The sequence below is a fragment of the Prionailurus viverrinus genome, chromosome D3, assembly GCF_022837055.1.
Source record: "Prionailurus viverrinus isolate Anna chromosome D3, UM_Priviv_1.0, whole genome shotgun sequence".
In the NCBI taxonomy this organism is placed as follows: domain Eukaryota; kingdom Metazoa; phylum Chordata; class Mammalia; order Carnivora; family Felidae; genus Prionailurus; species Prionailurus viverrinus.
The window spans coordinates 39,842,860-39,855,866 of NC_062572.1; the positions used below are offsets into that span (position 1 = coordinate 39,842,860).

The window sequence follows — 13,007 nt, forward strand, 5'->3', positions numbered from 1 at the left end:
AAGAACTTGGAATAAAACCATGAATGATAATTTTTTCTTTGGAGTGTGTGAAGAGCTGTTGAAATCTTCGTCATGATATTTAGTGTGTTAGGCGTTCTTTATGCCTGTTGTTAAATATGCCATCACTTCACTGACACATTACAATGAAGTGGGCAGCCAGCTATAGTAATGGGTTTCCCCTGAAAAGTGTGAGTACCAGCAAATCTGATGGTAGGCATGACCAGGAAACCAAATGTGTTCAAAAAACCAGCTCGTTTTATAGAGGATAATGGGTACATGCATGTGTAATCCAATGGTTTTTATCAAGTACTTCAGGTAGTTTTTCAAAGGACATGAATAGGTAGCCAATATCTGCTAATTAATTAATTATTAATAATTGATATTAATTCTATTAACATTTCCTTTTATGGCACCTTTCTTTGGAAGAATTATGAATATTCAATTTTGTGATTTTTACTCCTGTTCTTCCACTCTGACTACACATAAAATTCATTTGGAAAAGGTTAAAAAAAATACTGATACCTGGGTGTTACTTTCTAAAGGTTCTGATCTAATTGGTTTAGGGTAGATCTCAGGCATCAGTATTTTAAAATTGTATTTTTAATGTAAGCTTTTTATTATAAAATATGTCAAATGTACACAAAGTAAAGAGAATTGTAATAATAAGCCCATATGTATCTATCACCCAGGCATGATAGTGAACTTCGGTTGCTATCTTTTTTGGGTGCCTATGTGGCTCAGTTAGTTGAGCATGGAACTCTTGATTTTCAGCTTAGGTCATGATCCCAGGGTCGTGGGCTCAGGCCCCATGTCAGACTCCGCACTGAGTGTGGACAGTACTTGGGATTTTCTCTCTCTCTCTCTCAGAAGATAAAGAAAGGAATACATGAAGTTTAGTTGCTGTTTTTTAAGTGTTCCTGTAAGTGATTCTTCTAATGTATAGGCATGGTTGAGAACTATCACATGATTCTGGGTTTTTTTTGTTTTTTTTTAATTTTTTTTTCCAACATTTTTTATTTATTTTTGGGACAGAGAGAGACAGAGCATGAACGGGGGAGGGTCAGAGAGAGAGGGAGACACAGAACCGGAAACAGGCTCCAGGCTCCGAGCCATCAGCCCAGAGCCCGACGCGGGGCTCGAACTCACGGACCGCAAGATCGTGACCTGGGTGAAGTCGGACACTTAACCGACTGCGCCACCCAGGCGCCCCATGATTCTGTTTTTTTAATGTTGATTTATTTTGAGAGGGGATAGGGGCAGAGAGAGAGGGAGAGAGAGAGTCCCAAGCAGGCTCTGCACTGTCAGTGCAGAGCCCAACGCATGGCTCCATCTCCCAACCCCTGAGACTATGAACTGAGCTGACATCAAGAGTCGGTCACTTTGACTGGGCCACCCAGGCGCCACTCCCCCATCACATTCTTCTAATAAAATAGAAAATGGAAGGAATAATTTCAATGCATATTGATAACAAGAAAAGCTGAAATTTGCCCAAGGCCACATCATGATTTTAATGTATCATCTAGTACTCTGTTCATTGAGCCCTAATGGTGCTCATGGACATATATGTAATATGGTAGGTGTATGCCTGATTTTGTTAAAAAGTGGAATAATTTGGGAATGGGCATTGAAACACCTGGAAAAAATTCAGGAAAAAGCTTGAAATATAATGGTTTCCTAGGTAGAATTTTTATACCTTGACTCAGTATCATCCTCGGCCACCTAAGGTCACTCTGTAAAACCTGGCTCAGAGATAAGAAGGGTCTGATGCGTAAGGGTAGGACAAGTAGATTAAATTTATTAAGCAGAGCAAACATGTGGGAGGGGAATGGATGGTGGATACTGTCATCAGATTCGCAGAGAAAAAGCCCTAAGCCAATGGCAAATGAATCTCAACCTATAGCAAAGAAGTTTTGTCGGAAATGCCATAACATGTAAATATGTATCAATCTGTGTGTTTTAATGAAGTCAACGTTTGAGGTTCTACCTCAACAGTGAGGCATTGTGGACAATTCCTGGTTTCTGAGTGGCAAACACTTGGAAAACAATTTGATCTCAGAGTTGGACATAACTTTAAATATGACATTGCCAAAGTGCCCACCTGACGGAGGACTCTCACTCTGGGGCAATACTGACATTATGGTATCTCTTTGAACATTCTAGGCGGAGAGCCTACTGCTCATAAGATAGCCTGATGCACATTACAATAGCAACCCTCTTTTATTGAGCTGAAATCTCATTCCTTAACATCTCTTTTCATGAAAGAAAATATTTCTGATGCCCCCAATGCTGTCTTGTTACCTAAATATATGTAGATGTACATATATCTAGAATACAATTTTTCATGCTTCTAAGTCTCATCGACTATAAAATTAAAAGAACCTTATGAAGCCATATGAAAAATGTAAGACCCTTACAGTAAACCATTAATTTAATGGGATTAATGATACTGTTTTTCTGAAACAAAATTCTTCAGGTTGTACTTAAGGGTAGAAAGATATAGCCTCTGGTCAGTTTCTTTATTTATTGTTCATTAGTTTCCACTCATCAGTGCAGGGGGTGTCTGTTTGCATATGTATGTTATACCAGAATGTATTCATAATTGAAAGTCTCCCTATGCAGGGTTTGAGATCGTCAAGTCTCACACTTAACCAAAACTGCCAGCAATTAGCTCTCCATTTCCTGTTTTAATGAGACATCCCTTGGCAACTTTGTAAAGATGTTTTGTGCACTTGGAAATTAAGGTCAGAGTTGTAGTTTTACTGCAATCTTCAATAAATGGGCATCTAATCCAATTATTGCTGGAATTGGGTACAGAACAATCTTTCATTGTTATTTATTACTATACTTACTGCTAATGAACTGCTGTTGCAAATTGATGCATACGACAGGATCCAAGCAATAACTCTTGCAAAGTGCGTGCTGACTCGTAGTGTAGACTCCCTTTAGTTCTGCGCACCTCTATGCCTGAATGAGGCTAACCTCCCACCGCTTGTCTCTGTTCCAACTTCTAGGAAACATCTGGCCTAATACTACACTAACTTTGTCACCTGCGGGATTATTGTTGTGTGCTGGTCTCCTGGGTCCTGGGACCTTGTTAAAAGTGCCTGCTCTCTGGACTCCAGAGGTTCTTTTTTTTTTTTTTTTTTTTTTTTACTTTTATTTTTGAGAGAGAGAAAGAGACAGAGCACGAGGTGGGGAGGGGCTAGGGAGAGAGGAAGGAGACGGGAGACACAGATCCAAAGCAGGCTCCAGGCTCTGAGCTGTCAGCACAGAGCCCGACGCAGGGCTCGAACTCACGCACCCCAAGATCATGATCTGAGCCAAAGTTGGATGCTTAACTGATTAAGCCACTCAGGCACCTCCAAAGATTCCGCTTTGCTTAGTCTGAGGCTGGACCCCAGAATGGGTGGTATTAACAAGCACTCTGAGTGATTGTAATGTAATTAGTGTGAATACTTTTATGACTCTCCAAGATTATTGTTGACATGAAAAGTATAAAATTTCAGCTCTTTCCAAACAACCTGGATTCAGAAACTCTGGCATCCTTCTCAGATTTGCTATCAGCTACAAATAAGCCCACCTTGCATGTTCCAAGTTCACCTTGAACAGGAAAGAGTCAATAGCAGAAGCTTTTTAAAAAATGGCTTTGACCTATTAAACACCAGATTTATTTCAAGGGACACAGATATTCTAGATGATATTTTCCTTGATTCCCAGAATATTCTAGATGCTGTGGACTAGAGTGGAATCACATTTTCAGGTTGTACCCATGCAGTTAAAGTATGTAAGTACAGTGAGGTAATTGGAAAGGGAAAAAAAAAAAAAGTGCTGGAAAGCAGGAATCAAATTAAAAAGCAAAGCTGACATTTTTCTTGGTGTAGTTCTAGCTGTGTACCTCTTAATTTATAAAGTTAATGATGGCATGTTTGCCTGAAGAGGGTAACATAAACCTGGAGACAAAGTTAAGTTAATAAACCAGACATATGAATGCGTCTTATTACCCGTTTTTTTTTTCTTCTTCAGCTAATTCTTGTTGATTGCTGTTAGGAAAAAAATATAATAGCTGGTTAGGATTATTTACAACTTTATAGGAGACTGAGAGGCTTGCTGGCATTTATTTTCCGTCCTTTGGGGCAAAGTGATTGAAATGTTAAGTGTCTTAGTATAACCCAATATCGATCATGTTTGATATATCACAGTAGTCTCAGATGGTGATAGTTTGGGAGTTGAATTTAGCAATTTTATAGGTTACCAACTTCCATTCTTTGTATTTTGCCATTATATATAAACTGGCCAAATATCGTCTTAATGGATTTTTATTTTTACTTAAGGGGAGAAGAGAATTGAGCATTTAAACCTTATAAAGAACCAAGGATTAGAATAACCTTAAATTTTTAAAAAAATTATTCTATTTAAAAGTGCTGAGATTTCTAAAATTTACTTGAAATGGAAAAAGTAAAAAAAAAAAACTTAGTAAGTTTTTGTGTATTTTAATACAGTGGAATTTACACAATATGGATTGGCCCTACCTTTATGACTAATACTTTTACAAGAGTATAACATAAAGACAGAAAGGAGGCAAATACGAAATTCTGATGAATAGGAGTGATTTTTTAAAGTGATGTGTAGGCATGTCTAAACTTGCTTCTTCGCATGTGTACATATTTTTGTACATTTTATGCTGCATTTGTAATTATTGGTGGTTTTTTTACTTCATTTTGCATCTGTGCTCTGCATGTATACAGACCCCAGAAATGATGTATACAAACCCTGAATGAAGACAGCATCTGGAAGCTTTAACGAGCTGTAAACTCGACACTATTCTGAAACCCCAGAAATTCCTAAACAAATTTTTATTTCATTAGAATAAGCTTGTTGCTTTTGAATGAGGCATTAATCCCCATACTTCCCTTATTTGTTGTCCCTGGTAAGGCTGTGGCTGAAGACTTTGTATCCTGATTTCAAGGACTTGATATGCAATTCAGGCGCCTGACATTATCCTGAGCATACAACACGCCTTAACTGGTTGCTGCAAATGTGGCTAACATTTTACTAAAGCATTCTAGGTTGAAAAACAGTCAACTTGAAGTGCTGGAGAATACGGAAGTTTTAAAAAGTATCACAGTGCTTTATGTGATGGTAGTCTGAGGTTGTCAAAGAAGGCAAATGAGTGTTGCATGTCTATTTGAGTTTCGTAGGGTTTGGTGGGTCTTGGATACTCTTCTAAGCCTCATGCTGGAGGGCAAAGTTCTGATGTATTCACTGGACAGATTCTTTACCATTTGTTTCTGGGGTCTTGTTGAGGAGGCTGACCGTAGGGCCGTGATACAATCTGCAAATTCTGCCCTTGCCGTGGCTATCGGGTTGGAGTTCTCTTTGCTCAACAGATAGCAGAGCAGAATACCGATACCAATGAGTCAGTATGCTGATGACACCCGTGGTTGGGTAGAGGTTTGGGGACATCCTGTTTCTATGGTTTGGGGTGAAGTTTCACACACGTCTTTTACCAGAAGTTAGCTATACCCCTTTTCTCTGTACCATGGCTAGATATCTAGATGGCTTGTTGGCCTTCAGTAATATATTCTGTGTGGAGTAGAATAATTTATTCTACTAGATGGATGTGGCAGGGTAAGCCTTAGTACGGTGCTTGAGACCAGAACAGGCATCCTGAGACTTGGGCTGGAGTCATGGAATCCTTGCCCACGTTTCTTGGATTATTTCGGTGGATAGAGTAAACTGGGAATCTGACGGACTGGGTTTGCAGGACAAATCTGCACTAACTCTGGGACTGTGTGAAAGGTATTCCCTCAACCTAAGAGCTGCATTTCTGTAACTTACTGGAAAAGCACCAGAAGGGGTTTCATACTGGTAAGAATAAGGGCTTCTCTAGGGTTACAGGTGGCTTCATTTTTGGTAGTAGGAGGGATGCAGGGAGAAGTTAGTTTTTACGAAAGGAAGCAAATCCAACTGTAATGGGATCGTCACCCTGCTTTCTACTTAATTTTGTTACTTTCCTTCTCTTTTCCATGTAGAAAAGCGCGTGATTAAGTTTCCCGATAAGAGTTAAAAAAGGTTTTTCGTTATTGCTTTTGCTCAGCAGGTATTGACAAGTGATCGTCTTTTTATTTTATAGACCCCTAGTATTTGTGAAGCATAAGGAATGTTGAAGACAGTCTCTTATATCATACATAAGGAAACTCAGCCCTCAAATATAGTGACAATTGAGCCCATTGGTCAACATCCATTTATTTAGCAAAAATGTTCAGGGCTTGGCTTGCAATGTGCTCAGTGAGGCACTGTGGGGAGACAGAGAGGACTATGAGGGGCTCCTGCATGATATTAGTAAGGTAGAAGTAAACATTTATTACAGAGATGGGAGCATGTTACCGGTAGGGCTGAATGCTGTACATGAGTTTCTGTTTGGTATTTTTCTATCTGTGCTAGGAAAAACAAAAAAGACAAGCTGAGAGCCAAAGATTTGCATAGCAGTTGTTTCCCAGATTTACTGTTTAACTATGAAGCAGTATGGTTTTTACTCCAAAATTTGAATTCGTGGGATATTAGGATAATTAGCTAGGTACTTCTTTTTAAAAAATAGTATTTAGTATTCTCACATTTTCTCCCAAGAAAATAGACATCTGTACGTTTTTGCTGATTTTCTCCATCACCAGAAAGAATACGATTTGTGAATCAGGGAGAAAACAGTTTGCTTTCGATTTAAAAAAAAAAAAACAGCAGAAATATGGCAATAAAGTGAATGAAAATATGAAGCCATCTGTGTCTGAAATGATAATGTCAACTTGGTTTTTGTTGTAAACAATACAATTTGTTCAAGTCCACTTCTAAAGGAGAGCGTTTCACACAAACATGGAAGAAAAGCCTTTCTTCATTCACAGATCTGACATGCCACAAAGCCATATGCGTACAAATCTGGTATGTGCTCTCCTGTAGCCCAGACAGAAAATTAATACAGGTAGTCCCCAGATATATCTTCCAGGATTTGAACTATCACCTTTATCTGTCACTTGACACTTCAGGTCCTTGTTACCCGTGACACTTGAGGCAATGCCAACATCGCTTCCTATCAGCGTCTTGTATTTGCCTATGCATTCTCCAGGTCACCAGCTTCTTTTTCCTTTGACAGAACTTAAGCCACATTCTCTTGCTTCGAACTTCCCAAAGCTGCACATCTCCCACAGGATACAGGTTCAGAGACTCCATAGCAACATAGCAACCGTGATTTTCCAACCTTCTCTCCCGCGCCACCTGAAAAATGCCCCTCTCCCCTTTTCTAGAGCTTTTGCCCTGTCCTAGAAACCCAGGCCAAGTCTCCCCACCTCCAGAGGCTTCACTGACAGACCAAGCCTGTTAATCTCGGCCACAGGCTTTGATTCTGCACCACATCTTTGGCACCCAATAGTAAATGCCATAGTTTTGTGAATCCATCACCCGCCTCTCTCCCCTTAAGTGAGAGGGTGCATTCCAGAAAGGGTGACCAGGAATATTTAAAGAGGGCCGTAAACACTTTAGTAAATATGCCTTGGCTGCTTGGCTGGAGCTTAGGTGTTGTGACCCTACTCAGAATAATTTCTTTCACTTGTAAATCAGAGCAGCCGCCCCCTCCTCTCCCTTGCTGCTGAAAGCCTGGCCGATAATGACTTACTTCCCTGAAAGACTTGGAAGCTTGGGAGACCACCTGTAACTTGTGGACTTCTATGGTGGGAGGTGGGAGTCAGGAGGCGGGAGCTACCAAAAGACAGAAAACCTCTCCCGTCCCCCTTTTAATTCAAGTGTTCCCTATTAGCTTAATATTTCTTGAACACCCACCTGAGCAAGAGGCCACCAATTTGAATTTTATCTTAAAAAAAAAAAAAAAAAAGGAACATTACTGCAGTCCCTGAGCCTATAAATTACTCACCTGCTGGTCGGGACACCCTCCCCCCCGCTCTCACAGGGACTGTCAGGGAGGCGTGAGGAGGGGACAGAGAGCCGGGGCAGTAATCTCAAGTGGAGACCCAAAGGCTAACGCTATTGGCGACTGCCTCGAGGCGTTGTCCCCGCGTCTGCTACCCCTGCGCCAGGATGGAGGGGCCAGTTACAACCTAACTGTCCTAAAGTGCCGCGGTGGCCCCCGCCCCCGCAGCTGGGAGGCGAAGGCAGGACGCCGCTGGCTTGCTCTGCGCCGGCTCTGGGCGTGTGCCCCCGCCGCAGCTCCGCGGAGCCTCCGAGCCGCCTGCAAAGGGGGGCGGGGAGCGGCGGCGAGCAGCCCGCGTCTGCGGCTCCCTCCCCACGCCCGAGCCTCCTGCGCACAGCCGGGAGGACGCGAGCCCGAGCCTCGTCCCCACGCCGCGGCGCGCGGGCTCCCTGCCCAGCCGAGGTAACTTTTCTGGCCGCCGGAGCGGGGGGATCCGAGGGGGGTCTCCGGCTTGAGAGGCGCGGAGGACGAGCCGGAGGCCGGGGGCGAGGCGCGCGGGGTGCGCGGCTGACGCGTGGCTCCGGCGCCGCACGGCCGCCCGAACTGCGGGAGCCCGGCCCCGGAACCCGCCTGCCCTCCGGCCGGGACCCCCGCGGGGCCGGGCCGAGCCGGTGCGCTGCGCGCCGCGCCGGGGACGTGCCCGCTCCGCCCGCCGCTCTGCAGCATCGGCTGGGCCGGCGCGCGGAGCCTGAGCACCGGCCTCCGGCCTGGGGGCCTCCCCCCGGAGCCCTGGCCGGGAGGGGCGCTCGGTCCCCGCGTCCCTTCTGTACCAATTTGCCCAGATCCCCCGTTTGGGGCGCCATGTTTTAAGTTACCCCTCGGGCCGGGGGCGAGGGAGAGGCGGGCTGCGCGGGGAGGGGCGGGGGACCGGGGGCGACACTGCGGCGCCGCCCGGGGCGGGCGGCCGGCCGGCGGGAGGGGCCCTGCGCTCAGCGCGCCGCGGCTTGCGGGCTCGTCCGGGTTGCCTGGCGCGGGCGCGGCGCGGGGCCGGTAAGGTGCGCTCGGCACAAAGCATCCCCGCTCGGGAGCGGGCCGGCCGCTTTTATGTAACTTGTCGCCTTCCTGGAACTGGGGCGGCGTCCCCCGGACGGCGGCGGGGGCTGCAACCGGCCCCCTGGGGGAGGAGGAGGGAGTGTCCTAGAGAGGTTGCTTCTGGCCCGGCACCTGCGGCGCCCCCAGCCCCGGCCTGAGCTCCCCTTGCCCCCTGCGTTGGAGCCGGAGCGCGGGGAGGCCGAGGGGCGGGGAGCCGCACTGCTCACCTGGCGCTCGAGGGACTGCGAGCGGCCTCGGGAGGTGTCTGCCAGGGCGGCTTTGCGGCGCGTGGGGGTGGGGAGGCCGGGGCTTCGGACCGCGCGAGTCGTGGTCTCAGCCAGTTCCGGGCGGGTGTTTCCCGGCTCCTGCCGTGGGGGCTCGCTCTCTCGGCTTTCGCCTCTCATCTCGCCCTACTTCTTCCCCTCCCCCTTTTCCCTCTCGGCTCCATCCCCCGCCAAGTTCATGGCTTCTGCAATGCGGTGGGTGTGGTTACCTAGTAAATTGTAACTGGTCCTTTGCAGTGCGAGCAGTCTGTTCTTTCGGGGGGTTTTATACCTACGAATCCAAAGTTTTCTAGGGTTTTCTCCTCCAGTTGCAGCCAGGGTTAAAGTTGGAAAGAGATTGTTGCAGAACAAACAGAATGATAAAGAAAACATGTGGTATTAATTACGTGTGGAGGCTGGGCTGGGAAATCCTGAGAGGGCCAGGCAGTCCAGCTAATGCACTGCTTCCATTACGTGTTTAAGTTGGTGTTTCAGTGTTTTTACATTAGTCTTGCAGTCCTGCAGAATTGCTTTTGCAGATATCCTGCCTGACCTTTTGGGGGGCTCCTTTTAGGCTCTCTGAGGTGGCTAGGTGTACTGGAGGTTCCCTTCGTTAACATTAACATCCCTGGTGGCAGAGTCTTCACTCTTAGTCCTAAAAACATTCTTTTTAAGTTTTACTCTGATACTGAAAGTCTCAAGGGATCAAACATTATAAAATTACGCTTATACCTGGGAGCCCCGGACCCAGGGCCAATTGCTGCAAATTAAGCAGAGAAGCCCCATTAAGAAACGGGAGCACATCAAGCTTGAGTGAACTCTGGGGAATAGGAGGTGATTTATATCTTGACTCAGAGTTTTTAAGAAATGCATCTTAATTTTGGTTTCAAACTTTAAAAAAAAACTTTAGTTGGCTTAACAAAGTTGTGAAAGGAAATAAAGGCTAGATTGAGAAACCCAGCTGTAATTGGTTAATTTCACAAAGCACTGATAAAAATGTCTGAATACCAAAGACTTTTATTTGCATTATAATTTTCTGATGGTTTTGAAAAGCAAAATATATCAGATGCACAAGTTACTGCATCAAGTTTAGCTAATCCACTTCAGGCAAATAATTTTTTGCAAAAAAGGACGTTTTGTGAATGATTTATCAGTAACAAAAAAAAGTAGCCACTTTATTTAATTTATAATACCCCTTTTAGGTGAAGGATTGAGAAGATACAGGTCAAAAATCAGTGTCTCAGCAAACTGTTTACATTTAATTTTCAAGCCATTTCTTTGTGAATGTGATTTAGGTTAAAGGCAGTTTTTGTCAATTCCTTACAGTGCTTGGACTTTGGCCAGCTTTGAGTTGTGTTGAAACAGAAGACCAGGGATAGATAGATAGATAGATAGATAGATATTTTTTTTTTTTTTACTTGACTTTGGCCAGCTTTGAGTTGTGTTGAAACAGAAGACCAGGGAGATATGTATATGTATGTATATATATTTTTTTTACTTGATCAGAAGCTAGTTTATACATACGTTGGTTTTTTAAAATTGTTTGGTCAAATGCACTAGGGGCTGCCCAGATGGAAGAGGGGCAAGGCTTTGTATATCGAGAGATGTGATATTGTCATTATCTTGTGACTCTTTTCTGGATTTACTATATGTGGGATTAAAATATGGCAGGAACTTTTTGTCCAGGGTATTGTCTTACATGTTGTAATCTACATATTCATCTTCTGCTTTAAAAAAGTCTTAAAATTCACAAATTAGAATTCATGTCCTCTCCATGAAGAGAGAGGCTGAAAAATATACATGTTTCTCTTCTGTGAGAATTTGACTCTAATGAAGAGAGAGGCTTCTGATTTACTCGACTGCCCTGATCCTCTATAATTCCCATAGTGTCTTCCAAGTTTCCAACTACAGTTTCCCCCCCTGAATGTCAGCTTTATTATGGAAGATAGACTTACTATTGAAAACCACGAATCAAATTCATCTTTAGCACGACTTCCTTTTAGAGAGATCTTGGGTGGTACAGTTGCTACATCTTTCAAAAGGCGGGCTAGCTGCTAATTTGTTGGGAATTCATCAGACACTCCTGAGGGTTCTGCTGTCATTTGCCTTGGCTGCAAAGAATTGTGTGCTCAGGAGGGAGAACTGGAGCAGTGAAGTCATTGCCCTGCCTGGTGTTGTGACATCACTATGGCTCAAAGGAAACAAGGGTGGGGCAGGCAAAACCAGACGGTCTGAAGCATCTTGCTGCCTTTAACTTTGCCTGATAAATGAATGAGACTCCTTTCTCAAGTTGAACTGCGCCATAAGGTACTGTGAATTCAAGGCTGTGTAGGAAAGTATGTTCCATAGATCAAAGAAGAAGAGGTTTTTTTGTGAAATAGTAGAACCCATTGAGTATTCCTTTTATGGGGGAAAATACTGTAATCTTTAAAAAGGGTCATTTCAAAAATTATCTAGAGAGCAAGAATAATGAGTCTATATAATTATGTTTGTGCACAGAGCCAATATATCTTTTTTTTTTTTTTTTTTTTTGCTATTCTTTGTGCTAAAAGAGCATTCTTATTCTTGCTAAATTTTTGGTTTAGGTAATTAGCGTTGTGTTTTAAAAGTAGCTGTGGTCTATAAAGATAGTGTGTTTTCTGGGTAGGCAGTATTCTGATTTATTTTTAAGTGATGTGATTGCAATTGGCAACTGGCAACGATGGAAAAAGCTAGAGATTTCACAAGCTCGCAAGATATCTGCAGTGATTTGGGGTAGTTGATTTCCATTTAAAGTTTTGTTTGGCAAATTATTTTATAATTTAACATTTTAATTCTAACTTAGATTTCTGGTGCACAGATGATCACAGACACATTTCACCCAAATTAGTATTGAATAAATTATAAGCAGAAGTCTGAAGTTCTGAAGCTGTAAAGTACATTTCGTGTTTTGATTGCTGAATGCAGTGTGGCGTGAGCATGAAGAAGGGAAGACCTATAGAATGGCTGCAGACCTTCATTGTCTTTTTTTCTGCCTCCCTGGTTAAGATGACTGTCGTGTTTTTCATGTGAGTGTATTATGCCTATGGAGGCCCCGGGCAGTTCTTAACTGGGTAGCTATTCCAGAGCACATTTCCAAAGCAAGGAGGGGGAGGGGGGGGAGGGAAGCTGGAAATGGGAAGAATAACACAAGTAGAGAAGTTGAAATTAGATACCAGGACTGCAGATCACTTGGTGGAAATGTCTTCGGTATTGCATTTTTAGACCGCGTGGTGATTGGTTAAATTGCACACTTTAGAATGGTAAGTTTCTATTAGCACCAAACCTCTAATTCTTTTGTAATTTGCAGTAGGGAGAAAAAGCTGACAACTTAATTTTTAGATTGCTGACATTTTGATACGCTGTTCTTATAGCCCTTCCTTACAGACTTAAAACAAAAAAAGGAAAGAAGCAGAAAGGTCTGAATTGGACCTAGGAAAAAAATGCAGTATTTAACCTGCTTCGTGCGTTTGTTTTTTCTCTCCAGTTTTACTTGAGTGAGCGAGTGCCTGATGTGAGTAGGATCTTCTTTTTCTTGGGAGCTTCCTCCCCAAACCAAGTACAGGTCTAAACACTTATAGCATTGAGTAAATACCCTTGGACTTGAATGAAAAATGAGGCCACTTGTGACTTCTGCCTCCCTACAAAAAAACATTTGAAAAGGCTTCAAAAGCACTGCTGCTTTATTTAAAAATGAGAATTATCGGGCCCGTGTGTGC

General features: G+C 43.6%; 1 protein-coding gene across 2 annotated transcripts in view; it reads left to right on the forward strand.

Annotated features, from left to right (window-relative positions):
* Nucleotides 1-8,246: 8,246 nt before the first annotated feature.
* Nucleotides 8,247-13,007, forward strand: part of EPB41L3 (erythrocyte membrane protein band 4.1 like 3) — a 149,725-nt gene continuing 144,964 nt past the window's right edge. Inside the window, exon 1 of one of the 2 annotated variants that reach the window (XM_047827733.1) lies at nucleotides 8,247-8,377. The gene's annotated coding sequence lies outside the window, so the exon portion shown is untranslated. Of the gene's footprint in view, nucleotides 8,378-11,491; nucleotides 11,578-13,007 lie in introns of those variants that run through there. The other variant, XM_047827732.1, reaches the window with a different exon arrangement.